Raw genomic sequence first — 27,595 nt, forward strand, 5'->3', positions numbered from 1 at the left:
GACTGAAAATCATTTTTAAAAATAATAACTCACTTCTAGTTTCTGTCCGAGAAAATGGCACCGCCAAACACCCAGTTGCTTACGTCAAAAGCTGAATGATTCTTAATTCTTCCCATTCCCTCATTATCCTAATAAGAAGGATGTAAATAACTCACTTCTAATTTCTAGAAATTTCAAAGGAATTGGGGGTGGGAGGTGGAGGAGAGGTATAACTAGAATAGCCAAGATCATTTTTAAAATTGAAAAAGAATAGCTTTAGCAGATGATAAAACATATTATAAAGATGCAATAACTAAAAGCATTAAATAAGTAGTATAAATTTAGAAAAGGAGAAGAAAAATATTTGCAAATAATATGATTGTATACAGTGAGCCCCAAAGAATGAATTTAAAAAGCTACTTACAAATGAGAATTTAGTAAAGTTACCAAAATACAGAAAATAATGAAACACAGAGGAATCTCTATGTTAAAACAAACATCTTGTGTAGGAGAACTTCATGTATAACATATAAATTAACATAACATTAAATAAATGAGACTTGCTTAGATTTTTGATAGGAAGGCAATACTAAAGAAATGTAAGTTCTTTCTGGCCTGGCACTGTGGCTCACACCTATAATACCAGCAATTTGGGAGGCTGAGGTGGGTAGATCATGAGGTCAAGAAATGGAGACCATCCTAGCCAACATTGTGAAACCCCGTCTCTACTAAAAATACAAGAAAATTAGCTGGGCATAGTGACACACCCTTGTAGTCCCAGCTACTCAGAATACTGAGGCAGGAGAATCACTTGAACCAGGGAGGAAGAGTTTGCAGTGAGCCGAGATCGCACCACTGCACTCCAGCCTGCTGACAGAGTGAGACGCAACTTCCTGACAGGTCTTCCTGTTTCTACTCTGGTCTCAAAAAAAGAAAAATATAACTTCTTTCTAATGTGTTCTCTAAATTCTTTGTATTATCTAATGTGTTCCTTAATTTATAACTAGCACTGTAATTAAACACTTGTCTTTTGCACTAAAGCTAAATTCACCTACCCCTGATATTCAATACCACACCAAACACACACACAATTTTCTTGATCTTATATTGAGTGAAACAAGCAGAGCAAAGAAAAACTAAATGTTGAATAAGAGCGTAATCATTCAACAGGTGTGCTGAATCCTGCCTATGTGCCGCGGCCACGCTCGGAGGAATCCTTCCACACTCGGCTTCTGATCATTAGCATGCAGCTGGGAAGCAATGGAGGTTTTGTGGTCCTGGTGCTTCCCTTCTTATTCCTTCCCTTGCTCCCTGTCTCACAGCGCTTCGTGTTCCTGTCCTTCCACTGTTGAAGAGTCTCCATCCCACTACCCCAGCGGAACAGGAAGTCACTTGGTAGCATTCCTTTACCCTTGCTGGTGTACATTACCAAAAATGAGCCAAGGCTCTTTACAAGTCTTCATACATTAAAGTGTTGATATAAGAGTTAAGACGAGAAAGGCTTTGTTTCCTGTTAAAGGTTTTGGGAAACAAAATGGGAAACCTAAGAAAAGCCTCCATAATAACATTATTTCCTTTAGAAATGTCATATATATTCTTTAAGGATGCATGCATTTCCAGTATATGCAATAATCCATTTACAGTGGCTGCTTATGGAGGTGGAGGAGATAAGTATTAAAAAATGGGATTGCAGGCTGGGTGCAGAGGCTCACACCTGTAATCTCAACACTGTGGGAGGCCACGGCAGGCAGATCACTTGAGATCAGGCATTCCAGACCAGCCTGGCCAGCATGGTGAAACCCCGACTCTACTCAAAACACAAAAATTAGCTTGCTGTGGTGGTGCCTGTAGTCCCAGCTACTCTGGAGGCTGAGGCAGGAGAATTGCTTGAATCTGGGAGGAGGAGTTTGCAGTGAGTCGAGATAGCACCACCATGGCACTCCAGCCTGGGCGACAGAGCGGGACTCCAGCAGGAGGAGGGGAGAGAGAGAAAGAGGAGACAGAGAGAGAGAGAGGAGAGAGAGAGAGGAGAGAGAGAGTGTGGAGAGAGAGAGAGGAGAGAGACAGAGTGTGGAAAGAGAGAGGAGAGAGAGGAGAGAGAGAAAGAAGGGGGAGAAGGGAGAGGGGAGGGGGAGAGAGAGAGAGAGAGAGAGAGAGAGAGAGAGAGAGAGAGAGAGAAATTGGTGACAGTATCAGTTTTCTATTGCTGCTATAATAAATTACCACAAATGCATTTGCTTACAGTTCTGGAGTCCAGAGGTCCAAAACAAGTGCAAATCATGGTGTTAAATCATGGGCTGTATTCTTTCTGGAGGGTCTAAAAGAAACTTCATTCTTTGTCGTCTCCTGCTCCTAGATGCCACCAGCATCCCTTGGCTCATGTTCACCTTCCATCTTCAAAGACAGCAATCGCCTCGCTTCTGCTTCCGTCATCGCATCTTTTATTTAAAAGGACCCTGTGATTACACCTGAGGCTAGTCAGATAATCCAGAATAATCTCCCCATCTCAAATTTCTTAATTTAATCACACCTGCAAAGTCCCTTTTGCCAAATAAGGTAAGATAGTCTCTTGTTCCAAGGATTAGTGCGTGGACATCTTTGGGGCTCAGGGGAGAGTGATTATTGTGCCTACCACAGTGATGAAGGGAAAAAGAATAATATACAGCAAGAAAAGGATGTATCAAGAACTAGAGATAATAGCAGGCCTCACCTGAAGTTAAAAATGCCATGTTTCCCAGAGTGCCGACCAGCAATTCTCAGCACTGACTGCACCTTGGAGTCACCAAAGAAGCTTTAAAACAGCCCAATATTCCGCCAACACCCTGGACCAATTAAGTCAGAATCTCTGAATAGGAAGCATCAGGACTTTCTAATGCTCCTCAGGTGATTCCAATATGCAGTTGAGTTTGAAAAGCCCTGAGTAGCCACTTGGCGCTTGCTGAAGGCCTCTGCGTTCGAGTTTTTTATTAAAGAGGAAGTGCTCCTAGCGGTGAAGGGGCCTGCAGCTCTCCTGGTTGTCTGACTCCTACTTTGGATGTTTTCAATCTAATACTGCTTCCTCCACTCCGTAGGAAAAGTCATTCTACCATTCCCTCCCTCCAAGCTCTTCCTTTTCCTTGGGCAGGCCCGTATCTCCGGGCTATCAGGATCCAGCCCACCATCTTACTAAACTCTTACCCCTATCTCATGATGAACGCTGCCACCTAAGACCCTTCTACCACCTTCCCAAACCTGCTTTCAAAGGGTAGGAACAGTGTTTTAGTTTTCTGCAAAGCCCATTCCCACCTCCTCCACCCTGTCTCCCTTTGCCCCTCCAGCATCCAGGACACCCAAAACAGGACAGCAGTAAGAAACACACAACGTCTGCAGATCCTGAGGTGGAAGTAAGGACACGGAATGGAACAGAGAAGACAGGCGCAGAGGGAGCTATAGAAATTGAGCAGTCAGTTACAGACTAAGGGTGTGTGTTTGTGTGCATTTGTTAAACTACATGGATGAAAAGTGGAAATGATTTTCATTCTTGAAGAACTGATAGAAAGGAAAGCTAACATTTTGTCTTGACTCTAACAGATACCACCAAGTAAGTTTCATGAACTGCTGGTTATTTACCAAATTATTAAGCAGCACAAAGATTATTTTTCTGTCACATGAATATACGTATATGTGTGTGTGTATCAATAAACATCAGATTGGCTGGGTACAGTGGCTCACACCTATAATCCCAGCACTTTGGGAGGTCAAGACAGGTGGATCACTTGAGGTCAGGAGTTCAAGACCAGCCTGGCCAACATGGTGAAACCCTGTCTCTACTAAAAATATAAAAATTAGCCAGGCATGGTGGTGCACGCCTGTGGTCCCAGCTACTCAGGAGGCTGAGGCAGGAGGATCACTCGAACCTGGGAGACGGAGGTTGCAGTGGACCAAGATCGCACCACTGCACTCCAGGCTCAGTAACAGAGCAAAAAACAAAAAAAAAAAAATCAGATTAACTTGTAAATTTCATTTGAAGTGATGCTTACTGTTGCTTATATTGTTCTTATTACATTTTCACAATTTGGTACTCAGGTTATGGTTATCTACTAACAACTTACAGAACTGATACGGAATGTTAATTTAACATAACCATAATAATTTAAAATGCCAATGTCCAAATGCAGGGTAAGTTATAGGCTTGTAATATTATTCAGAATTTTCAGAGTATGAAGTTCAGTTTTAAAATCTATTGTTCTACCTCTAATATATACAATTAGTGCCAACTGAGTCCTGTCCTAGCCAGTGATTCTTCACAAATCTTTTTACAAGATTTTATCCAATAAGGCATGACCTGGTCTAGAAACAAGACTGATTAACTGAAATATTTTCAGTATACTGCATGTTGCTATTCATAGTGCATGTAATATCCATTCTTCCAGCAGGGGGCTCTCTCACCATTAGAAGTACAGACAGGGAAAGTTTCAGAAAATTATTTGTTCATTCATTTACTCGTTCAACGAAATGAGTTCTCACTAACTGCCAGACTTTGTGATATTTTCTAGAAATATGGTAGGGAAGATTTTCTTCTCATGGAACTTTGAATCTGGTGTTTCAGTTTTGGCCACCTCCACCAGAAATAATCTTGTTTTCTAAGTAAATGATGTTATTCCTAGAACATTCATTTGGGGAGGGAATGATTTTGGTTGCTAAGAACATAAGTACTTTGGAAAAGCCTCTGAGTACACATTACATTTGACTGCATTTTCCTTTGTGCTCCGAGAAATGTACTCCTTCCTTCAACTAGAAGAGAAATTGCCTGTTCCTTGGATAGCCTCTTCTCAGATCCAGCCAATGCTAGGTAGGAAAAATCAGTGACTAATCAAGGGATAGAAGCTCCCTGGGCCAACAATTTCAAATTTCTAGGCTTAGAATCTATTATTCTAAGAGCAATGAGGGAATTAAAAACAATATGCAGGATGCAGGAACTAAAAACATCATCTAATACAATGGTGGGACAAGAAGCAATTTTTTAAAAAATCAAAATTTTTCAGAGCATATATTTGTTTTCCTTCCAAATGAAAATAGCATTATTGTGTCTTATGGTGGAAAAGAAGTCTTACAACTTACATCATCCACTTTAATGGATTTTAAAATGTGATGCAAACGTTAGCAGAGGTTCATGAACCACTGAAACAACATCTGGGCACATTCAAGAGGTAAAGCATGATGGCAGCTTCCAGCTTTCTTCTTAACATTTCAGGTTCGATACAACTCCAGGGCCAGAGGATGCTTATTACTGATCCAGTGCCCAGCCAACTCATTTTGCAGATTAGACATCTAGAGCCCAGAGTGGATGCCAGGACTTCTCCATGTCACACATACGTTCTCAAAACATTTTCTATTTTAGGCTCAGTTCTTAAAGATTGTGAAATCATAGCATCTTAGAGTTAAAGTGAATTGTGGGAAGTCAACCAATCCGATCTTCTGCCAAAAGTGAACGTCACTTCAGTAGCTGAGAGATGAAAGGATGTCATCCAATGCAGTGACAGAGAGCTGACTGCCTTCCACCCCTCAAAGGGATCCATTTCTTCCATAAGAAGCTCTCAGCATTATAAAAGTCTTACATCAGGCCCAAAGATAACTTACTGTTTCTCGTTTTGTTGTCTGGATCCATATAAAAAGCTGCACTCCGATTATTTAAGAATCATCATCATAAACGCCATTCTCTTTTCCAAGTAAAACATCCTCATGTTTTTCAGCCATTTTCTAAATGCTATAGTTTCTCTTGACATCCTTAGCTAAATTTCATCCAGCTCTTAAAATGTGATGCCAAATGTGGTGTTACTACAGATGAATCTGACAAGCATTGAGTGCACTGGGATATACAAAGACACAAAGAATGTTCATTTCTCAGAAACCATATTCTACCTAGGGATGAGAAAATAAAGAGTACCCCTGAGCAACTAGAAGAAAAACTGTCTCTTATGCCATTTCAATTTATCAAATGCTTTTTCAGTTTAGCCAATCTCAAATCTAAACACTAAGTGTATATGAAAAAATACAAACTAAAAAAAAATCAATAAATTTCATCCATATGCAGCAATACAAATCAACCCAGAAATTCCGAATACCACCATCCTCCCACCCCAAGTTCCAGGTACTGGGCTCGGGATTAACTGAGTCCAAATGGATCAATAAATACTTAGAAGTTCAGTGTTCTCTTAGAAATTTGTCCTCGTTATCAAGCAAGTATGCTCCAGTCTCTAGAGAAATAACAATAAGGGATCTTTGGGTTCAGACAATAGGCTTACCTAGAAACCCACCAAGGAGCCAACAATGGAAATTGCTTCTATTAATAAACACTATTTGTATGTGTTTATGCAAATCAATGAGTAAAAAATACCCATTGCAATAATTTCCAAACCATGTCCAATTCCTAAAACTGGTTTTAGCTAGTTAACCATGGTAAAAACTAATCTATTGTCCTCAATAGTTTCCTGCTGGAGCTCTTAAGGAGGCTTTAAGCAACTCAGTAGTCACTCAAAATAGCCCCAGATTGGAGGCCAGAGTGTCAAGATGGGCAAGTACTCAGAGTTTAATATGAGCCTCTAACAACCTATCATGCATCCTTTCAGCCAGAAACCAGCCACAGGCTTACCTACTCTCAGTGTATCAGGAGAGAGTTTCAGAGGCTTATAGGGACCATATTCACTGGGTCAAAAATAACTTACGGGAACAATGAAATAATATGTGTTTGAATTGATACCCTCAGAAAATTTAAAAGTCAGGTTTTAACATTTCTGCCAATTTAAACTTGGGCATGTTAAGTTTACTAAGATCCTTAATGCATAAGTCATTAAAATATTGCATACATACTCAATTTACTGCCTTTGAAGGCATGAGACATAAAGAGGGTACCTCATTGTATATGAAGTGCAATCTATTGAGTGTCTTACAGAAACCATTTTATTTTGTGTTTGTAACAAATCTTTTCATATAGGTACTTTACTCATCTGCATTCTTCAGATGAAGAAACTGAGTTTTAGAGAAGTGAATTCACTGGCCCAAGGCCACTTAGCTAAGAAGAGATGGCAGAACTGGGATTTGATTCCAGGTCTGCCTCCACAGTTTCTGCTGAACACTACTCTTTATAGAGTGTGCCTCTCACTAAGGAAGATAGGATCTGGATGATGCTCTGTGTCTTTTATCTAGAAAGAATAAAAACTATCTGGGCTGGAAAGGACTCTTTTCCACTTTTGACAATTCCCTTAAACACCAAACCAAATATAAATACCCACTTCCTTAACATTTATTTTTGACGAAAATCCTAAAGTCTCCTTAAAGTCAACATTGAGATCCAAATGCATTACTTTTCCTGCACAGAGGCAGTTTCATACAATGAAATTATACAGAGTTGAAGTCAAAAAACATCAACCTCACCAGCTACTAGTGTGCCTAAGTTATTCCCTGGAACTCTACTCCCTCAACTCTAGGATAAAAATAATGTTACCAACTCCCTGAAGTTGTTTTAAATATTAGATAAGAATAATAGATGTTGTGTTAGCCCATTTTCATGCTGCTGATAAAGACATACCCAAGACTGGGTAATTTATAAAGCAAAAGAGGTTTAGTGAACTCACAGTTCCATGGAGGAGGTCTCACAATCATGGCAGCAGGTGGAAGGCATGTCTTACATGGTGGCAGGCAAGAGAGAAATGAGAGAGCATGTGCAGGGAACTCCTCTTTATAAAACCATCAGATCTTGTGACACCTATTCACTATCACAAGAACAGCATGAGAAAGACCCACCCTTATGATTCAATTACCTCCCACCAGTCCCTCCCACAACACATGGGAACTATGGGAGCTACAATTCAAGATGGGATTTGGGTGGGGACACAGCCAAACCATATCAGATGTAAAAAATATTTTACAAAATTCTCTATAAATATTTTCATTATTATTGCCTTTCCATTTATTTATATAATTTTGTACTTTAATCATAAAATGTAACAATCTAGGATATTTTCATATTTCTACCTTTATTATAGCTAGGCAATAACAAAGTCTCAACAGAGCAAAAGAATTTCCAAATGTTAATTTTCATAGTTTGCCAAACATACAATAAAAAAAAATGCTTAAACTACATTGTTCCTGCCATTTTATTTTGCTTGTTTAAACAAGTAGAGAACATTATATTTAGCTAAGAATGATTTCAGATTAACTTCTCTTACATAAAGCAATTAACTTTTATAACATATCTGTGGCAAGTAATAAGCACATAAATATGTAATTGCTTTTTAAGAAATATTTGTTTTCAATGTAGGTTTCAGAGTAAGTTGGAAGTCTAAATTATATTATTTTAAATGGCCTGAGTCAGGTAAAACTCTCAGTATCAGTAATAGATTGGGAAATGGAAGCAAGTCATAGAGAAAGGAAAATGAATTTTTAAAAGCATTAGACCTCAAACTCAATCATTCTTTCATATAATGAACAAAACAGTATAGTGTTGAAATACGATCAGCAATCACATTTCATAGTCTTTTTATATATAGTTACAAATACTCACTATAACACTTATTTTATTTTATTTTATTTTATTTTTTATTTATGGTTTTTTGAGATTGAGTCTTTCTCTGTCACCCAGGGTGGGGTACAGTGCTGCAATCTCGACTCACTGCAACCTCCGCCTCCCAGGCTCAAGCGATTCTCCTGCTTCAGCCTCCCGAGTATCTGAGACTACAGGCGTGCACCACCACATCTGGCTTTTTGTATTATTAGTAGAGACAGAGTTTTGCCATGTTGGCCAGGCTGGTCTCGAACTCCTGACTTCAAGTGATCCGCCTGCCTTGGCCTCCCAAAGTGGTAGAAGTACAGGTGTGAGCCACCACACCTGGCCAATTATTATAACATTTCAAATACAGATTTTGTTCCAAGGTTTTCCTTCTCATAACCAAGAAACAAAGTACATATGTGTTCATTCTGATGCTAACTTAAAACTGAATCTCTCATTCTGTACCTTTTTAACTTTACGACACACACACACACACACACACACAAAAAAAAAAAAAAAAACCCTGCATGTTTAGAAAATACTATTCCATTTACTCCTGCAAAGCCCTTACCAGCTCCACATGTCTGACTCACAATCGAGGGGGACTCATTCTCATTTCCTCTGCCTTTACACTGGTACTAAGTTCTAATATTGGCATTTCCTTACTCCAAAGCCTGTTGTTATTTGCTGTGTCCCCCTCCTGCCATCATCTATCCTGTCGTGCCGCATTTCAGCTGGTTACCTTATGCATCCAATTCTTTGCAGACCAACCGCTCCCTTTATAGATCTTATAAAAGACAAGACAGACAGGATATTAGCAATTTTCATCCTTAAAAGAAAAATCTGGGTTTGAAATAGTCTTAGAATGGTCTCTGTCCAAAAGCAGAGATGCCAAGTGGCCCTTAGAACAATCATGTGTGCATGTGTTCATTTGTTTACAGGTGGTGTAGCAAAATGGTAAAAGCATGGTCTCCAGAGCAATGTCCCATTCCAGCTCTGCCACTGACTAGCTGTGTGACCTTAGATGACGGACGTAACTTTTCTATGCCTCAGTTTCCACATCTATAAAATACAAAAAATAATTGTATCTATCTCATAGAGCTATTGTAAGAAGGGACTGAGTTACTATTTGTGAAGTGTTCAAATGGTGCCTGGCGCATGGCATATGTGCATTGTGTTTCCTGTTATTACTATCGTTTGTCTATTATTCATTCATATTTACTGAGCTCTATTAATGCTGTTATGGTAGGCGTTCTACAACAGTTAGCAAAGCAAAAAATAATAAATAGCCCTATGAAATCTACAGAGAGACAAATTTTACAAATGTATGATAATAAATGGTGTTAAGTGCATGAAAGATGACTATCCCCTAAAAATCTTGGGCCTATCCACCAGATTTTTTTCTTTTCTTTTTTTTTTTTTTTTTTTTTTTTTTTGAGACGGAGTTTTGCTCTTGTTGCCCAGGCTAGAGTGCAACGGCACAATCTTGGCTCATGGCAACCTCCACCTCCTGGGTTCAAGCGATTCCCCTGTTTCAGCCTCCCAAGTAGCTGGGATTACAGGCAAGCACCACCATGCCCAGCTATTTTTGCTTTTTTTTTTTTTTTTTTTTGGTAGACACAGGGTTTCTCCATGTTGATCAGGCTGGTCTTGAACTCCTGACGTCAGGTGATCTGCCTGCCCTGGCCTTCCAAAGTGCTGGGATTACGAGCGTGAGCCACCGCACCCAGCCTCTACCAGATTGCTTAGCACTCTTAGTTTTCCTATTTTTCCCAAGTGACAAGAAGCAGCAGCTTGGTTACCACAGTCAATGAACTGGTACTGACTTGGTTGTCTGATTCTTCTGTGCCCTATTTCCAAGAAAAGGCCTAGTTCCCACTCTTCCCATCTTGTTCTTGAACCGCTCTGTTAAACAATATACCCCACACCTCATACTTCCCCACTACAACACTGCCCCTTTGAAACTCTGCCTTTGCCCTGATTTCTTTAAATCAGCAGTCCCCTTGGACTTGGGTGGCAATGAGTCTTCTTGTATGGTGTATTACTCCAGCTGCTTCTCCAAGCTTGCCTCCATATTCCTGTTCCCTTCTAGTGTAGGTACTCTAGAATACCTGGCTGTGGTCTCAAATGCTGCCTCTCCTATTAGTACCCACAGGTGTGTGAATTTTACCAAGTTACTCAACCTATCATTTCACCTGTAAAATGGGAATAAAAACATCTACACCACAGAACTGAGAGGCTTAAATAAGATAAAACCTCTTAAACAACTTGTAATGTCTGAGACTCAATGAATAAGTTCACTCACAAACCATATTCATCCCCAGGCAGTGAGGTTATTCATCTAACAAGTATTTATCCCTAAGCACAAAAGATTTTAACAGGTTTTTTTAAAAAAGACATAAATCTTTTCTTCATTTGTGAGAACTCTATTTCTATTAGGAGAGGAGTCAACACTTAAAAAGAATATAAATTGTAATGAGAACTATATTGGAAACAATAAAAATTCTTGAGACAGGAAAAACAAGAGGGACTTACTAGAGTTCGAGTGGCCAGAAAAGGGGAGAAAAAGAGACCACCAAAGGAAGATGTTTGTGCAAAAGTCCTGAGGTAGAAAGATTAGCACATTTGAGTGTCTGAAAAACTCCTGTGGCTAGAACCTGAGAAATCAGGGATGAAGACATAGAGATGGGATTGAAGAGATAAACTTCTAGACCTCAATGGTAAATGGTTTGGCATTTACTTGTAATTTAATTCCACTCCCTCCTATGCCACCTCCAGGCCTCAGTTTTGTGTTTTAAATACCAGACAGCTATTGCTATACAAAAGCCTAGGTGAGCTCCATCCTAGGAGTTAATCTTTTTACTACTAACCCAGTTTTTTATGGAATAATGAGGTTCAAGGGAGAGAGCGATTATGTGGTATACTTAACGTTCTTGTTTTCTTCCTCCTTTTCCAAGCAAGCTCTCAGATTCACTTCCATCTCTGTGCTTTCCCTGGAAATGTCCTTCAGTCCCGTGGCTTTACGTGGCATTCGTAACCCAGTGACTCCCAGTTTATATCTTCAGCTGTGACCTTACTGCACTCTGGATGCATATCTAATGGCCCACTTTACCTGACTACTTGGGTATCTAAAAGGCATCTCAAATTTAACACAACTGGAAGAGAACCCTTCACGTTTGTCCTCCAAACCTCTACTCCCAGTTCTTCCTTTTCCTATCACCATCCAACCTTTTTTCCAAACCAAAATTGTAAATATAATGTTTGATTCCTCTTTTATTCCTGCCCTCTGGCATCAATACATCAAATCTTGCCAGTCACATGTCTCAAATAGATCATTTACCTGTCTATTTCTCTAACTCAGTGGCCACACTGCTCAGGTCAACCTGGGCTACTGAAATAGTCTCCTAAATGATCAATACATTTTCCCAAAAAAAGCAGTCGCTTGTTGAATGTTACCTCCAACAATATACTCAAATACCAGAAAAAGTGATCTGTTGAGATCATAAACATTAATCGCAAAACGTTACTCCTGTGCTTAAAACCTCCAGTGGCTTCCCATTGTACATAGAACACAACTCAGGATCCTTAACCTGGACGCAGGAACCTACACCACCGGGCCGTTCGCTTCCTACTCCTGCCTCATCGCTATTTCTCTTCTCCTGTGTCACTAAGTTCCAACCACACTGTCTTCAAATACACCCTGAGGGCTTTTGCCGAACATCTTCATGGATCTCGTTTCCTCTGCCAAGCACATCCTGTCTCCAGATCCTTGCGCGGCTTTTTCCTTATTTTATTTGTTTTTAATTTACGATGCAGCTGTGCTTGGAAAGTCTGGCTTTTTCTTATCATTTAGGTCTTTCCTCAAATACTTTCCCTTCAGAGAAGCCTTCCCTACCTTCTCATTTTATTTTATTTTTTCATCTTTTTTTATTTTTTGAGACAAAGTCTCACTCTGTCCCCCAGGCTGGAGTGCACTGGTGCAATCTCGGTTCACTGCAACCTCCACCTCCCAGATTCAAGTGATTCTCCTGCCTCAGCCTCCCGAGTAGCTGGTATTACAGGCACTAGCCACCATTCCTAGATAATTTTTTTATTTTTAGTAGAGATGGGGTTTCACCGTGTTGGCCAGGCTGGTCTCCCAACTCCTGACCTCAAGTGATCCACCCTCCTCGGCCTCTCAAAGTGTTGGGATTACTGTGTTAGCCACTGCTTCTAGCCCCTAGCTTCTCATTTTAAAGAAGCCACTCATTTCTCAAGTCATTCTCTGCAATCGCTCTGCGTGGCAGAACTTGCCATGGTGATGGAAATGTTCTAAAGTGCTGTTTCATACAGTAGCCACCAGCCAGGCACATGTAGAGAAATGCGAATCAAAACCACACTGAGATACCACCTCACGCCAGTCAGAATGGCAATCATTAAAAAGTCCGGAGACAACAGATGCTGGAGAGGATGTGGAGAAATAGGAACACTTTTACACTGTTGGTAGGAGTGTAAATTAGCTCAACCATTGTAGAAGACAGTGTGGCAATTCCTCAAGGACCTAGAAATAGAAATTCCATTTGACCAAGCAATCCCATTACTGGGTATATATCCAAAGGATTATAAATCCTTCTATTATAAAGACACATGCACAGATATATTCATTGAGACACTGTTTACAATAGCAAAGACCTGGAACCAACCCAAATGCCCAATGATGATAGACTGAACAAGGAAAATGTGACATATATACACCATGGAATACTATGCAGCCATAAAAAACAATGAGTTTGTGTCCTTTATAGGGACATGGATCAGTCTGAAAACCATCATTCTCAGCAAACTGACACAAGAACAGAAAATCAAACACTGCATGTTCTCACTCATAGGCGGGTGTTGAACAATGAGAACATATGGACACAGGGAGAGGAGCATCACACACTGGGGTCTACTGGGGGGGCTAGGAGAGGGACAACGGGGAGGTTGGGGAGGGATAACATGGGGAGAAATGCCAGATACAGGTGACAGGGGGATGGAGGCAGCAAACCACATTGCCATGTATGTACCTATGCAAAAATCCTGCATGATCTGCACATGTACCTCAGAACCTAAAGTACAATGAAAAAAAAAAAAAAACTGAGTAAGGACTGTGGCCGAGGAACTGAATTTCTAATTTTATTTCATTTTAATTTATATAGCCCCGTGTATGGGTAGGGCAGACAGAATAGCTCTACAGCCTCACCATGTTCTATTCTTCTCAGAGCTCTAATAACTACCTGAAGTTATTATGTTCATTTCTTTCAAAAGTTCCATGAGGGCAGGAACCTGGTCTATCTAGGAAAAGTGATCCACACACACAAAAAGTATTACATACATTATGTATTTCTGTATAACAAGTATCTATAAATGTAGCAGCTAAAAACACCACACAATTGTAATCTTACAGTTTCCGTGAGGTCAAGAACGCCAGGCTTGACTTAGCTGGGTGCTCTGCTTCAGTGTCTCATACATATCAGCAAGCAATGTATTGGCCAGGGCTGGGATCTCATCTGAAAGCTTGATTGCGGAAGGATCTGCTTCCAAGCTCATGTCGTTGTTGGCAGAGGCCAGTTCTTTAAGGGCTATTGGAAGGGGATCCCCGCTCCCAGCAGGTTGTTGGCTAGAAGCAGCCAGCAGGCCTTTGCCACCCCAACATAGCACCTCATTTTGTGGCAGCTTGCTTTATCAATGTGTGCAAGCCAAGAAGGAAACAGCAAGAGAGGAGTCACAATCTTTTATAAACTATCGTGGAAGTAACATCTCATCACTTTTGCTGCATTCTATTGGTTAGAAACAAGTCATTAGGCCAGCACACACTCAAGGAGAGAGGATGATTTAACAACGTAAACACAAGAAGGCAAAGATCATGGGACCCATTTTAGGAGCCTGCCTACCACAGGCAGCTATTAAACGTTTGCTGAGTGGACAAATGAATGAAAGGATGAAGGCCCTACTACTCTGAATGAGTTATGTCAGTGTAGCCCCTGTGCTCCTCACTGTGGAAGATAAAGTCTTGTGTTGGAAATTATCAAAGAAGAAATAGAGATTATTTCCCTAATGAAATCTGAAAAAAAAAAAAAATTTAAGCTACGGAAAAGGAAGTTTCTTAGCAAAGTAGACTGATTCCTACTTGATAACTGTTAAGAGCACGGACCAGCCTGGGCAACATGGCAACATAGCAACACAGCAAGACTTCATCTATAAAAATAAAAAAATTAGCCAAGCATAATGGCTCATTCCTATAGTCCTGGCTAGCTACTCAGGAGGCTGAGGTGGTAGATCACTTGAGCCTAGGAGTTCAAGGCTATAGTGAGCTAGGATCATGCCACGGCAATCCAGCCTGGACAACAGAGAAAGAAAGAGAGACCCCCAACTAAAAAAAATAAATAAATATTGGGAGGCTGAGGCAGGTAGATCACGAGGTCAAGAGATCGAGACCATCCTGGTCAACATGGTAAAACCCTGTCTCTACTAAAAATGCAAAAATTAGCTGGGCGTGGTGGCATGTGCCTGTAGTCCCAGCTACTCAGGAGGCTGAGGCAGGAGAATTGCTTAAACCCAGGAGGCAAAGGTTGCGGTGAGCTGAGATTGCACCATTGCACTCCAGCCTGGGTAACAAGAGCGAAACTCCGTCTCAAAAATAAATAAATAAATAATAAAATAAATAAATAAGTAATTTAAAAGTTTGGGCCGTGAAGTCAAAATGCTCAGATTCAAAGCCTAAATCTGCATTTTTACCATTTGTGTACTTGAACTTCTTTGTGTCTCAGTCTGCTTATAGGATTATTGTTAGGATTTAATGAGCTAATAAGTGCAGTGAACATCTTACAGAACAGCACCTGGCACAGGGTACACACTCAAGAAATGTTAGCTATTGTTATTATCACTATTATGATAACCGAATTTCGTTTTGAAAACAAATTTTCTGGTTCTAAGGCTGTTAATGTAATTCTTACAAGCTAAAGATTGTCTCACTGGGTTCTTAGTTGCAGGCAAGAAAAATCAGCCCCAGCTGACTTAAGCAGAAAACGGAATCTATTAAAAACACAGTGGGTGGCTCCCAGAATCACTGAAAGGACTGGAAAAAGGACAGGGTTTTATGCAGCTGATAACAACACCCAAAATCACAAGGTAGTGTTGGGGTTCAGGTCGGGGGAGCCCTCAGCTTTCCTGAGAGGATGTTTCTCTAGATTCTTGGTCTATCACTCCCCAAGAATGGGAGAGGAGACCACAGCGCAGTGCACTCGTAAAAGTAAATGCCAGACTCAAAAGTGTTTCTAAGTGATTTATTTAGGTATAGAAAGAGAAAAAGGAGAAGAGAGAAAACTTCCACGAAGAAGTGGGACCCCAGAGGGGAAATCCAGGAAGGAAAAAAGAGCTCCCACTATGTGAGAAGGGATTCCAGAGAGCTGGAAAACCAGTGTGGGTGAAGGAGCAGGGGAATTTATCCTGGGAGAAATTCCCACCTCCCCAAGTTCCTCTGGCCAATGAAAGGAGTTTCTTTAAACTTCCGGGGGGTGATTGATTCTTAGTTTCTTCCAGCGCCCTTGCCCAAGACTTAAACATAAACTGTTAAATCTCCCTGATGGAGAGAGATGGGAGGGGGGCATGGTGCTGGGAAGTTCTTGCCCTTAAAACTGCGCCCCTCGGAGACTCAGAAAGAGAACATATTCCCTCAGTAGAACCCCCTGTCCCTTGCTCTGCCAACGGCCCTTGTCCCAGATGCTGCACACAGCCATCTACCCTAAGTAAGTCAGTCCTCCTCCAGCTGCTGCTCCCACAGAATGGGATTCTGACAGCCCACACATCACTGGCAGGCTGGGTTCTCAGCGGGCTCCATCACACTGAGGAAGGCTGGGTCTCAAAGACATGCCTGAAGAGCCAGTATTTGGCATTTTCTTCTTCTGTGGTTATAGGCGATTCTGCCTCCTTCTAAGACTCATTGGAAGGGTGATTTCCAAAGCGTAAGATGAGCATTTCCATGCTGGACAGCCAAAATTAATTTTAAAAGCAAATACCCACTAGAGCAGCCAATAATGATTTCACCTTGTTGGGCATGAGTTTTTAATCCACATATTAAAATTTCAGTAAGTTCCTGCAGATAAGTTCTCTCAAGGCACGGATTTGTATCTCTCATCATATTGCTTTCTAGGTCTACACGATAGTTTTGATACTGGGATAAAAGAATGGTCAAAATACTAGTTGTTTGACTTATTTACTTGTTGTCCTTATTTTTAGACTGATGGATTCCTTCACCAGCAAATCATTAATTGCATATTATATCTCTCCATTAAGCCTTGTGCCCTTTCCGCACTCAGAGGCTGTAATATTAGAAGCCTCTTGCCCTTTAAATTAAGTTGTCTCCATTCATGACCTCCTTAGAAGAGGTTCAAAATCATATTGCTTATGGTATTTTTATTTTCTTTTTCTAGGGGACAGTTATGAGAGTTTCTCTCAACAGAAACTTTGGAATGAGTGGCTCTGGGCTTTTGTGATTGGTACCAGTGAGACTGATATGCAGTAGAGCCTCTTCCATACATTAGAGGAGGAGCCCCTGACACCAGGGTCAAGGCCGGATGGACTTCCAAAAAGATTACACCATTTTCCATGCCGACCAACAGCCTCATCTAATGTAAAAGCAGGAGACTCAGGAAGTTTCTGCCTCAGGTAATATTCTACCACCAATATCTCAAGAATTTGGAATTTTCCCCCAAAGTCTTTTTCCGTAAGACCATAATGGCCCTTATTTTCCCTAATGCCATCCATCTGTAGAAAGATGTCCAATAAGCATACATTTGGAAAGTTTATCTCATTGCTTTAAAAAATACTTGACAACAGCATGAGGAAAAAACATTTCCATGTTCAATCCAAGTGCAGTCAGTAAACTTGAAGTATACAATCTGGGTCACCTAATTCACTTGGATTCACCTTAAACAATGGTTCTCAACTAGGGGTGGTTTTGTGCCTTAGGGGACATTTGGCAATGCCTGGAGACATTTCTGGCTGATGCAACTCGGGAAGAGGAGGGGCAATGTTACTGGCACTTAGTGGACAGAGGCTAAGAGTAGTGCTCAACACCCTGTAAGGCACAGGGTAGCTCCCCACAAAACATTATCCCACCCAAAATGTTAATACTTGGGAGTTTGAGCACTCTGATAGGAATACAATGACTTTCAAAGGCATTTCCAGTTTTCCTTCCTCACTCCATAACTCTTCCTCCTCAACGCCTGAGCTCGTGACGTCTTTTCTGGCTGCCAGGTCATTAAAGAAGCAAGATTCTTTCTGATATCATCCTCAAACCTGGACTGTGGATGATGAAGTCACACCCAGATGTCCTGTTCTGAAAATTCTGAAACATGTTTACTCAATTATGTGCATTGCAACTGGGGACTTGAATGAACACAATTCAGCGGTCACCATACCATGGATTTTCTGAACCAGTGGTTTTTCTAAACAGTACAGTCCTGAAGCCACGATGGACATCCAGCTCTTCCACCTATGGCCTATGTGGCCTTGGAAAGTCACAGAATCTCTCTCTGTTTTACTTCCACAACTGAAAATGACTTAGCAACAAAACCAGCTGCATAGGGTAAGTTTGATGTGCACATAAAATCATGTAAAAGCATTTGAGAATCTATGAAATAAGGTAATGTTTGTTTTTGCCATGATTCTTTTCCTTCCCAACTCCTTTCCACACTCTCCTGTCCTGTGGTTAATACGTATAGGCCTCCATGACAAGGCAGTCTCTTGGCATGCCAGTTAAGCATTCACTGTAAGCTACAAAATCAGCATATCTAGAACATGCAATATTTATTACACTTGCTCCTACCCATACAGAGAGTGTATCTGCATAGACACATATTTTGAAGGATAGAGAAGGGGTCCTACTGCAATTGGACCCTCCCCAAATTTCCCAGAATATATACAACGTGTGGTTCTGAATTTTTACTGTATAGTGCCTAGGGATAGAAAATAAGAGGAATCATCATAAAATATCACATTTTCTCATAAGAACAATCTTATGATTTGTGATTGAACAAAAATTCGACATTAAATAGCTCAAAGAAAGAACAAATATCTATAATCTTTAAAACAGAAATATGCTCCAAGCCTTATTCAATCAGCAGAAATGTGTTGAACATATTGATATATGATATTTTCGTTAGTCTTAAAATTTATAAGACTTTTATTGATGGCTTAGTTTATGTTTTATAAAACACAGCTCATGGAAGTTTAAATTGTCTTCTTTTTCCCTTAGTAAATTACCCTAAAGCAAGCAGAAAGATTCATTCTGTTTGTACTGGAGGACCTCACAACCCTGAGATAATTATTCATAGAGTTCAAGCAGGATGTGAACATTTGAAGTTTCCCGAAGAACTTTAGTTCCTCGTGCCTTTATCCTCCAGTATTGTATGGAAAAATAAGCCACATAAGGAAAGCTGTAAAGAAATAAGTGACGTGCTGGGCGCAGTGGCTCAAGCCTGTAATCCCAGCACTTTGGGAGGCCGAGGCAGGTGGATCACGAGGTCGAGAGATCGAGACCATCCTGGTCAACATGGTGAAACCCCGTCTCTACTAAAAATACAAAAAATTAGCTGGGCATGGTGGCACGTGCCTGTAATCCCAGCTACTCAGGAGGCTGAGGCAGGAGAATTGCCTGAACCCAGGAGACGGAGGTTGCGGTGAGCCGAGATTGCACCATTGCACTCCAGCCTGGGTAACAAGAGCGAAACTCCATCTCAAAAAAAAAAGAAAAGAAAAAGAAAGAAGTGACGTAAAGAACAATCACAATCCATTAGCTTTGGGCATTGGAAAGTGTTTATCAGTTGACTATGGATGAAGCACAGAGCTTTTGAAGGAGCAGGTCATGGAGATATCTTCTCCCTACCTCATATTGCTCCAGTTACTGGCAATACGAGGTGGGGAGATGTTATTGCCCAGAGTCAACAGCGTGAACTGCTTCAGAGACTATGGAATGAGCCTATTTGGAAGAAAGTAAATTATAGGTGTTAATTGCTCAGTTACATACATTAGAATCTATTTGTGCATGTCTGTGTGTTTCCTAGTAACCCATCTTTCGATTTTATAGAATTTGATTCCTTTGCCCCACATGTATTCTTCAGTAAGTTAACATAAAGCAAGATGTTCCAGAATTATTAAGAGTCAGAAATGTTACAAATGCAGACATTTCAAGATGTACATCTTGAACTAAAAATCCATTTCCCTCCACCTACGGGCAGGTTTTTGGAAGTTATCCTTGAAGCATCTGATTAGAGGTTATATTGTCTTCATATTGTTGCTGTAACCAGCATTGGCAGGTTATTGATGCCTGCTCATTAAGATATATTGTTGTTTAATAGTCCATTAAGATTTTGGCTCTTCCTTTAAGAGGGTTTTATTTGTTCAACTCAATATGGCAGACTGTACCATCTAAATCTCTGTCTCCTAAACGATCCAGTCTTACAATGAGTCCAGAGTCTGTTTCAGCAATTGCTGTCACCTGTGTCAGACTGACATTTGCCTTTTCTATTATATGTTTATGAATGCAAAGCTAACATTTCAAAGACTATTCATTTCAACCAGACATGTGCCCTAAAATTCAGGTACTGCCAAAAGTGACTAGTAGTATCTGCCACCAGAATCCACATAGGTATGGTTAATAAAAGAAAAACCAGTGCACTTTCCAATTGATTCTGTTCTGTCTATGACAATACATTTGCTTCTATAAACCAAGGCAATAACAATAAATTATCCTCCAATAGGAAATGATCAATGTTCCAGGCGATGGATATCCTAAATACCCTGATTTAATCACATTAAATCACATGGTATACATGTATCAAAATTTCACATGTTCCATGTACAAATATGTATTAATTTAAAAATAATTAAAAATTTAAAAGACCAAAAAAGTGAAATATAATGCACAAAAAAGAAATTCAAACATCTCGGTAATGTTCTGCTCATAAATAAACTTTACAAAAAGTCAGGATCCCCCTTATGTTTAAACTAAACATCTCTGTTCCATCACATTCACTGACCATCTTCCTAAAATGATGCATCTTCTCTCAGCTAAGCCAGCCACACTCCGAGTCTCCTGCTGCCACCAGGACCCAGTCCTCGGTAGGGAGTTTCTGAAGGATCAGAGCTGTAATTTCAAGCCCTCTCATGGTCTCCACCTTCCATAAACGAGGCCGTTGAAGCACAGCCTACTCTTGTTTTAAAAATGAAGCTGGATCCTTTGAAGCAGAGGTACCTGAGGCAGCTCTAACTCCATACCCAATCACGCTTGACCACAGTTTTACGTCCAGCCCTACTGTTGCGGCCTTCCAGATTCGTGGCTACACACACGTCACCTCACCCCACCCCAACAAACGCACACGCAACATGGCCTGTATGCTAAGATGTCTGACTCCACTCAGCTCTTACACTGTTATTGCTCACTGACTCAGCATCTGCTGCCTAGAACACAATGCTGATACTGCATTACTTTTAGAGGGCTTAATCGGCATGGTGAAGAAGAGGGCTCTTTGAGATCTCATCTTGAAATTGTAGCTCACACCTGTAATCTCAGCACTTTAAGAGGCCTAGTCAGGAGGATCCCTTGAGTTCAGGAGTTCAAGACCACCTTGGGCAACATATCAAGGCCTCCTCTCTACTAAAAAGAAATTTTTTTTAAAAGCTAGGTGTGGTGGTGTGCACCTGTAGTCTCAGCTACTGGGGAGGCTAAGGCAGGAGGATCACTTGAGCCGGGGATATTGAGGTGGCAATGAGCCACGATCACACCACTACACTCCAATCTGGGTGACAGAGAAAGGCCTTGTCTCAAAAAATAAAAATAAAAAATGTAACTAACCATAAGTGTCTTAGCTGTTCATGACACTGGATCTACATTTAGATTACGAGCAAACAAAAAAAAGGAAAGTGGAAAACTGACTTTTATACTCATGTAGGTTTTCTGTGTGGGTTTTTTTGTTTTGTTTGGTTTTTGCCTTTTTTTGAGATGGAGTCTCACTCTGTTGCCCAGGCTGGAGAGCAGTAGCATGATCTCCGCCCACTGCAACCTCCACCTCCCTGGTTCAAGCAATTTTCCTGCCTCAGCCTCTCCAGTAGCTAGGACTACAAGTGTGCGCCACCACACTCAGCTAATTTTGTATTTTTAGTAGAGACAGGGTTTCACCCTGTTGGCCAGACTGGTCTCGACCTCATGACCTCAGGTGATCCACTCGACTCAGCCTCACAAAGTGCTGGGATTACAGATGTGAGCCACTGTGCCCAGCTTCTGTGTGGTTTCAATGCCATTTTAGCACTGCAGTTGCTCTTGCCACATTTGTCAATATCTTCTAGGTCATACTTTTTCCTCTCAAGAAAATCCCCACCATATATTCAACAGGTTCACATTACTATCAGGACTTGCCTTCACAGATCTGTACCAGTTGAGCCGACCCACTCCCTAAATCAACCAAGCCTATACCTGCCTTGGTTTTTGCAACAGCTGTTTCTTCCACCTGGAATGCTCTGGCTGCAGAGGGTTGAGTGGGTTGGTCCTTCTCATCCAAGTCTCAGCTCCGAACGCCCCAGAGAGGCCTTCTTTGACTGCCCTGTCTCACCGATGTGGCTCCCTGGCAACATACGCTATTTCCACGCCCTTCTTTAGTTTCTTCATAGCATTAATATTACCTGAATTATCTTATTAATGTATTATTCATAATCTGCCTCCTTCATGACATATTTATGTCCATGAGCAGAGGGATCTTACCCATCTTAATCACCATTTTTTTCTTAACTCCTAAAACAGTGTTGGCAAGTTCTTTTTTTTTTTTGGAGCGGATGTTTATTTTTTATATTTTTTAGCACTTCATGACATGTATTTTTATTTATACTTTTCCAGTAACAGTATAGTTTTAAAATACTGATGGCTTTTCCAAATAATGGTATCAATATGATATCTCAATCCTCAAAACTACCAACAAATTTAAGGTATTTGTTTTGTTTTGTTTTGTTTTGTTTTGTTTTGTTTTGTTTGAGACGGAGTTTCGCTCTTGTTACCCAGGCTGGAGTGCAATGGCACGATCTCAGCTCACCACAACTTCCGCCTCCTGGGTTCAGGCAATTCTCCTGCCTCAGCCTCCTGAGTAGCTGGGATTACAGGCACGACCACCATGCCCAGCTAATTTTTTGTATTTTTAGTAGAGACGGGGTTTCACCATGTTGACCAGGATGGTCTCTATCTCCTGACCTCGTGATCCACCCGCCTCGGCCTTCCAAAGTGCTGGGATTACAGGCGTGAGCCACCGCGCCCGGCCCAATTTAAGGTATTTGTAACACGTACAACCCATACTTATGCATAAATATTACAGAAACATTGCCTACCTGTCAATGTGCATAGCAAAAAAGTTTGGACAAGAAAAAACATAATTAAAAAGTCTATCACTCAAAAGAAAAAATAGTTCTCTTTCCTTCTTCTACCAGTTTCAAAGATGCTGCATTAACCATCAACTATGAAAGGGATCAAACATTTCAGCAGCCTTTTAAACCTAGAATAAGTCCTAAAAAATGTAAAGCTTAGACATTAGAATATTTTCTCTGGCATGTAAGATTTTTGAAGTATCTAGTTAGTTCGCCAGAAAGGTTAGTCTGACTATAAAGACAACACTGCAAAATATGGAAGATTATTCTCTAGCTCACTTGCTACAATGGAATGTGTTTTTTCTTTAGACATCAGGATTAATTATTAAAATATTTAAAGAAGATGTTTCTAAGGCTGCTAGGAAGACAAATCATAACAGTAGATCCCAATAATAAGTCTCTGTGTGAAACAACCTCTTAAAAAAGAGGTGGCACATGGCCAGATGTAGTGGCTCACACATGTAATCCCAGCTCTTTGGGAGGCCAAGGCAGGTGGATCACCCGAGGTTAGGAGTTCAAGACCAGCCTGGCCAACCTAGTGAAATCCCCTACTTGTAAGTTCTTATTGTGTTGACTGTCTTATAGGCCTACCTCATTATTCTTTTCTTTAACAAGTTTTATAGAACTTCTTACTGCAATGACTTGAAAATCCTTCAGTTTAATTGGACATAAATCCTGCTCTACATAAGTATAAAATTAGTATTTTATATAGACAATTAGAAAATGAGGCTAGGCATTTTGGGATGCCACAATGGGCAGATCACGAGGTCGGGAGTTCAAGACCAGCCTGACCAACATGTTGAAACTCTGTCTCTACTAAAAGTAAAAGATTAGCTGGGCATGGTGTTGCGTACCTGTAATTCCATCTACTCAGGAGGCCTGAGGCAGGAGAATTGCTCGAACTTGGAAGCGGAGGTTGCGGTGAGCTGAGATCGCACCACTCACTGCACTCCATGCTGGGCAACAGAGCAAGACACTGTCTCAAAAAAAAAGAAAAAAAGAAAATGAAAATTAGAAAATGTAGAAAAGCATAGGGAAGAAAGCAAATAACAATCGTAATCTCACAGTTCAATGGATGCCATGATTAATATTTGATTTCTTCTAGCACTTTCCGAATTACACATGTATACACGATACACTTATAAAACCATTTTTATTTTTATGTTTTTTCTATCTCATATTAAGAGATCATCAGTTCTGCTGAACAATTTCAGTGGCCATCTATGGGTAGGTAAGTGGGGTCGTGTAAGGAAGAGGTTGTGGACTGCAATAAAGGATATTTTCCCTTTTTACTCTGTGTACTATGATGTTTTCCTACATTTAAAAAAAATAAGCATGCATTCATGTATTATTTTCGTAATATGAAAATAAAAGATCATGATCCCAGCTATAATTGTCATGGCCATCTTTAACATCATTCTCTTTTTTTTGGCGTTTCGAAGCAGACATCAACATTCTTTGGGTTTGAGTAATTAGTATGTAGACCCTGTTTGCAGATGTTGCCTTGGCCCTTCACCATGTCAAGGAGACATAACTGTCTATTCAGGCATGAATCTTGGTTAATTCATGTCCTTAATTACGCTAAGGGAATTCTCCCAGGATACCTACAATAAGCTCTCCCATTTGAAAAGGGAAAGAATGGGACACAAACAGCCATCATTAGTCTGTGGTACTCTTGGAATCCTGCCCAGCAGACATTGCAAGGGTCCTCTCAACCAGGGTGGGAATGTTCCTTGAATAGGCCTCAATCTGATCCATGGTACCCTCCCACCCCCACCCCTAGTACATTGTTTGCTGTGGCTATAGCTCCACCTTCTAGAAGGATTCTTTTTTTTTTTTTTTTTGACATGGAGTCTTGCTCTGTCACAACCAGGCTACAGTGCAGTGGCACAATCTTGGCTCACTGCAACCTCCACTCCTGGGTTCAAGCGATTCTCCCACCTCAGTCTCCCAAGTAGCTGGGATTACAGGCATGTGCCACCATGCCTGGCTAATTTTTTGTATTTTTAGTAAAGACTGGATTTCAACATATTGGCCAGGCTGGTCTCGAACTCCCAACCTCAGGTGATCCGCCCGCCTTGGCCTCCCAAGGTGTAGAGGGGTTCTTTTCCACTGTGAAAGAAAAATAAAACATGGCGTCCCAATTGACTATGTCTAAAGAAAAAAAAAATTAAGCTGAAAGGTGTCATGTAAGAAGCTGCCTTTCCTATTGTTCCTAGGCAGACAGCTACAGACAAAAGGTTAAACATCGCCACAGGTAGCCACTCTATGTTCGCCATATCTTATGTAAAGTGATGATTTACTGACCACAAAACAAATACACAACTGACTATTGCCCTACCTGCTTCTTTTCTCTTGCAACAAGTGGACCATCACATGCTCCCTCTTTCCCCTGCCAGCCCACTTTTCACCTTCAAATACTGAAGCTCTTGAAGTCATGTTTGAAGAAAGGCACAGACAACAGACTTTCTGTGATTCCATGTTTATTTGTTCTGGGTATGTCCTTAACCTTGGCAAACTAAACTTCTAAATTGATTGAGACCTGTCTCAGATACTTTTTGGTTTACAAATTGGTGACCAACAGGGGGGACTCTGAAGGGAGATGGCCCTGATCTCTGACAAATCTATCAATGCTTGGTACCAGCTTGAACTACCTTTATTGCTCAAATCAATGGAACAATTTGCTGAGTTGCAGAGCTTTCTTCTCCAGAGAACCCCTGATCTCCCCAAATTTGGTTGAGATCTAAGGTTTATTTTGCTGTACAACTCCTTTTCTGGAGTTTTACTCACTTCCAACAAGGAAAGTGAGTTTTCCTATTTCCATATTGATGGACTGCAGGCAACTCCTTTCTGGATTTTTGGTTTACTTCCAACAGGGAAGGCAAGTTTGAGGGGTTTTTTTTCTGCTCTTAAAATGGTAGAAAGCAGTCTTGAGCCTGGGCCCCATTCCTAGTAAGTAGCTGAATTGGGGTTTTGTCTTGAAAATTCTCCTGAATGACTAAAAGTTAAGACTGACAACCAGTTGATCTTAATTCCCCTTTACCATTAGAGGGCTCAGTAATTATATTCTTTGGTTTGTTACTGCCATTGTTTCAGTCTTTCTCCCACCAGATTTAACCACCTTTACCTGACTTGGTCAAATCTGAATGAGAATTACAAATTATGAGAATGAGGCCCATAATTAGCTAAAATTCCTCAAAGCTGCAAAAAAAAAAAAAAGAAAGAAAAAGAAAAAGAAAAAAATTACTTTGTTTTTCTATTTGCTTCCTTTAAACTCTGTCTCTGTCCGAGTCTGTTATGCCTATATGTTTATATAAAGCATGTGGAAATATTTCACCACCAATTATATAAGAGTTCTAATTAATTGGCCTAAAGAAAAGTAAGTATTTATCAGACTAATACAAACTAGTTCAGAGGCTTTTCAGTTCACACGACTTTAGTAATCTTTAGTAGGATTAATTTGGTAAATATAGTTTCAAAATTCTTTCCAATAATTTAAAATCTTAAAGTCATGTTATGTTAAAGGAAGCAATCCTAGGTTTTTTACTGGAAGTAGGGTTACTAAGAGTTAGAATAGGCTGGACGCAGTGGCTCACACCTGTAATTTCAACATTCTGAGAGTCTGAGGTGGGCAGATCACAAAGTCAGGCGATCAAGACCATCCTGGCTAATGTGGTGAAACCCCATCTCTATTAAATCCAAAAAAGCCCCTGTGTCAGATTAACAAGGTTTTCTTAGAGCTTTAACCTACTCTTTCATTTGAACAAAATTATAAAATTGTATTAAAAGGTTTATAGAAATTATATCTTATGGTCAAGATGATTAAAATGTAATGGTTTAGCCTGGTGGCTGGTACACACTTGTAGTCCCAGCTACTCAGAACTAACTACTTAAGAGGCTAAGACAGGAGGATCACTTGAGCCCAGGAAGTGGAGGTTGCAGTGAGCTGAGATCATGCCACTACATTGCAGCCTGCACAACAGAGAAAGAGGTTGTCTCAAAAAAAAAAAAAAAAAAAAAAAAAAAAACACGCACACACACAAAAGCAAAACAACAACGACAAAATAAAATTTAAAAATTTGTTTATAAAATTTGAGAGACAGATTTAATTGCCTCATGCTGTCTTTATTAGGGCTTACTTGGTAAAGTAAGTTTCCTTTCTCAAAGAATAAAAGTTTTTGCCTTTTAAAAAAATATTTGAGTTTCAAAGATTTAGCTAAATAAATTATTTTACAAGACTTGTGATTGTATTTTGTGATACCAAGAATTTTAAACTGTTAATATCTGACAGACTTTCCAAAATCAAATGATAAATTCAATCCTTTTGGCCTCATTACTTTTTTGATATTAGGTCCTCTAAAGTCCAAAAGAGACATAGTCAGTTTATTTGGTATAACAAAATCATACAAGAGGCATTGCCAAATATAAAATGGTGTTTAAGCTTCTTTGGATTTTATTTATTTATTTAATTTATTTATTTTGAGAGGGAGTCTCACTCACTCTGTCGGCCAGATAGGAATGCAGTGGCACAAACTCGGCTCACTCAACCTTTGCCTCCTGGGTTCAAACAATTCTCCTGCCTCAGCCTCCTGAGTAGCTTGGACTACAGGTGTGCACCACCATGCCTGGCTAATTTTTGTATTCATATAAGAGAGGGGATTC

At 40.3% G+C, this 27,595-nt stretch overlaps 1 long non-coding RNA gene across 4 annotated transcripts in view; it reads right to left on the reverse strand.

The window, feature by feature from the left end:
• LOC104652037 (uncharacterized) overlaps positions 1–27,595 on the reverse strand; it is a 221,403-nt gene that overhangs the window by 186,036 nt on the left and 7,772 nt on the right. For 2 of the 4 annotated variants that reach the window (XR_012512021.1, XR_012512018.1), the window contains exon 1: positions 2,222–26,934. This is a non-coding gene — a long non-coding RNA (uncharacterized LOC104652037). Of the gene's footprint in view, positions 1–2,221; positions 26,935–27,595 lie in introns of those variants that run through there. The other 2 variants (XR_012512019.1, XR_012512020.1) reach the window with 2 other exon arrangements.

This window comes from Saimiri boliviensis, chromosome 10, assembly GCF_048565385.1.
Source record: "Saimiri boliviensis isolate mSaiBol1 chromosome 10, mSaiBol1.pri, whole genome shotgun sequence".
NCBI lineage: Eukaryota > Metazoa > Chordata > Mammalia > Primates > Cebidae > Saimiri > Saimiri boliviensis.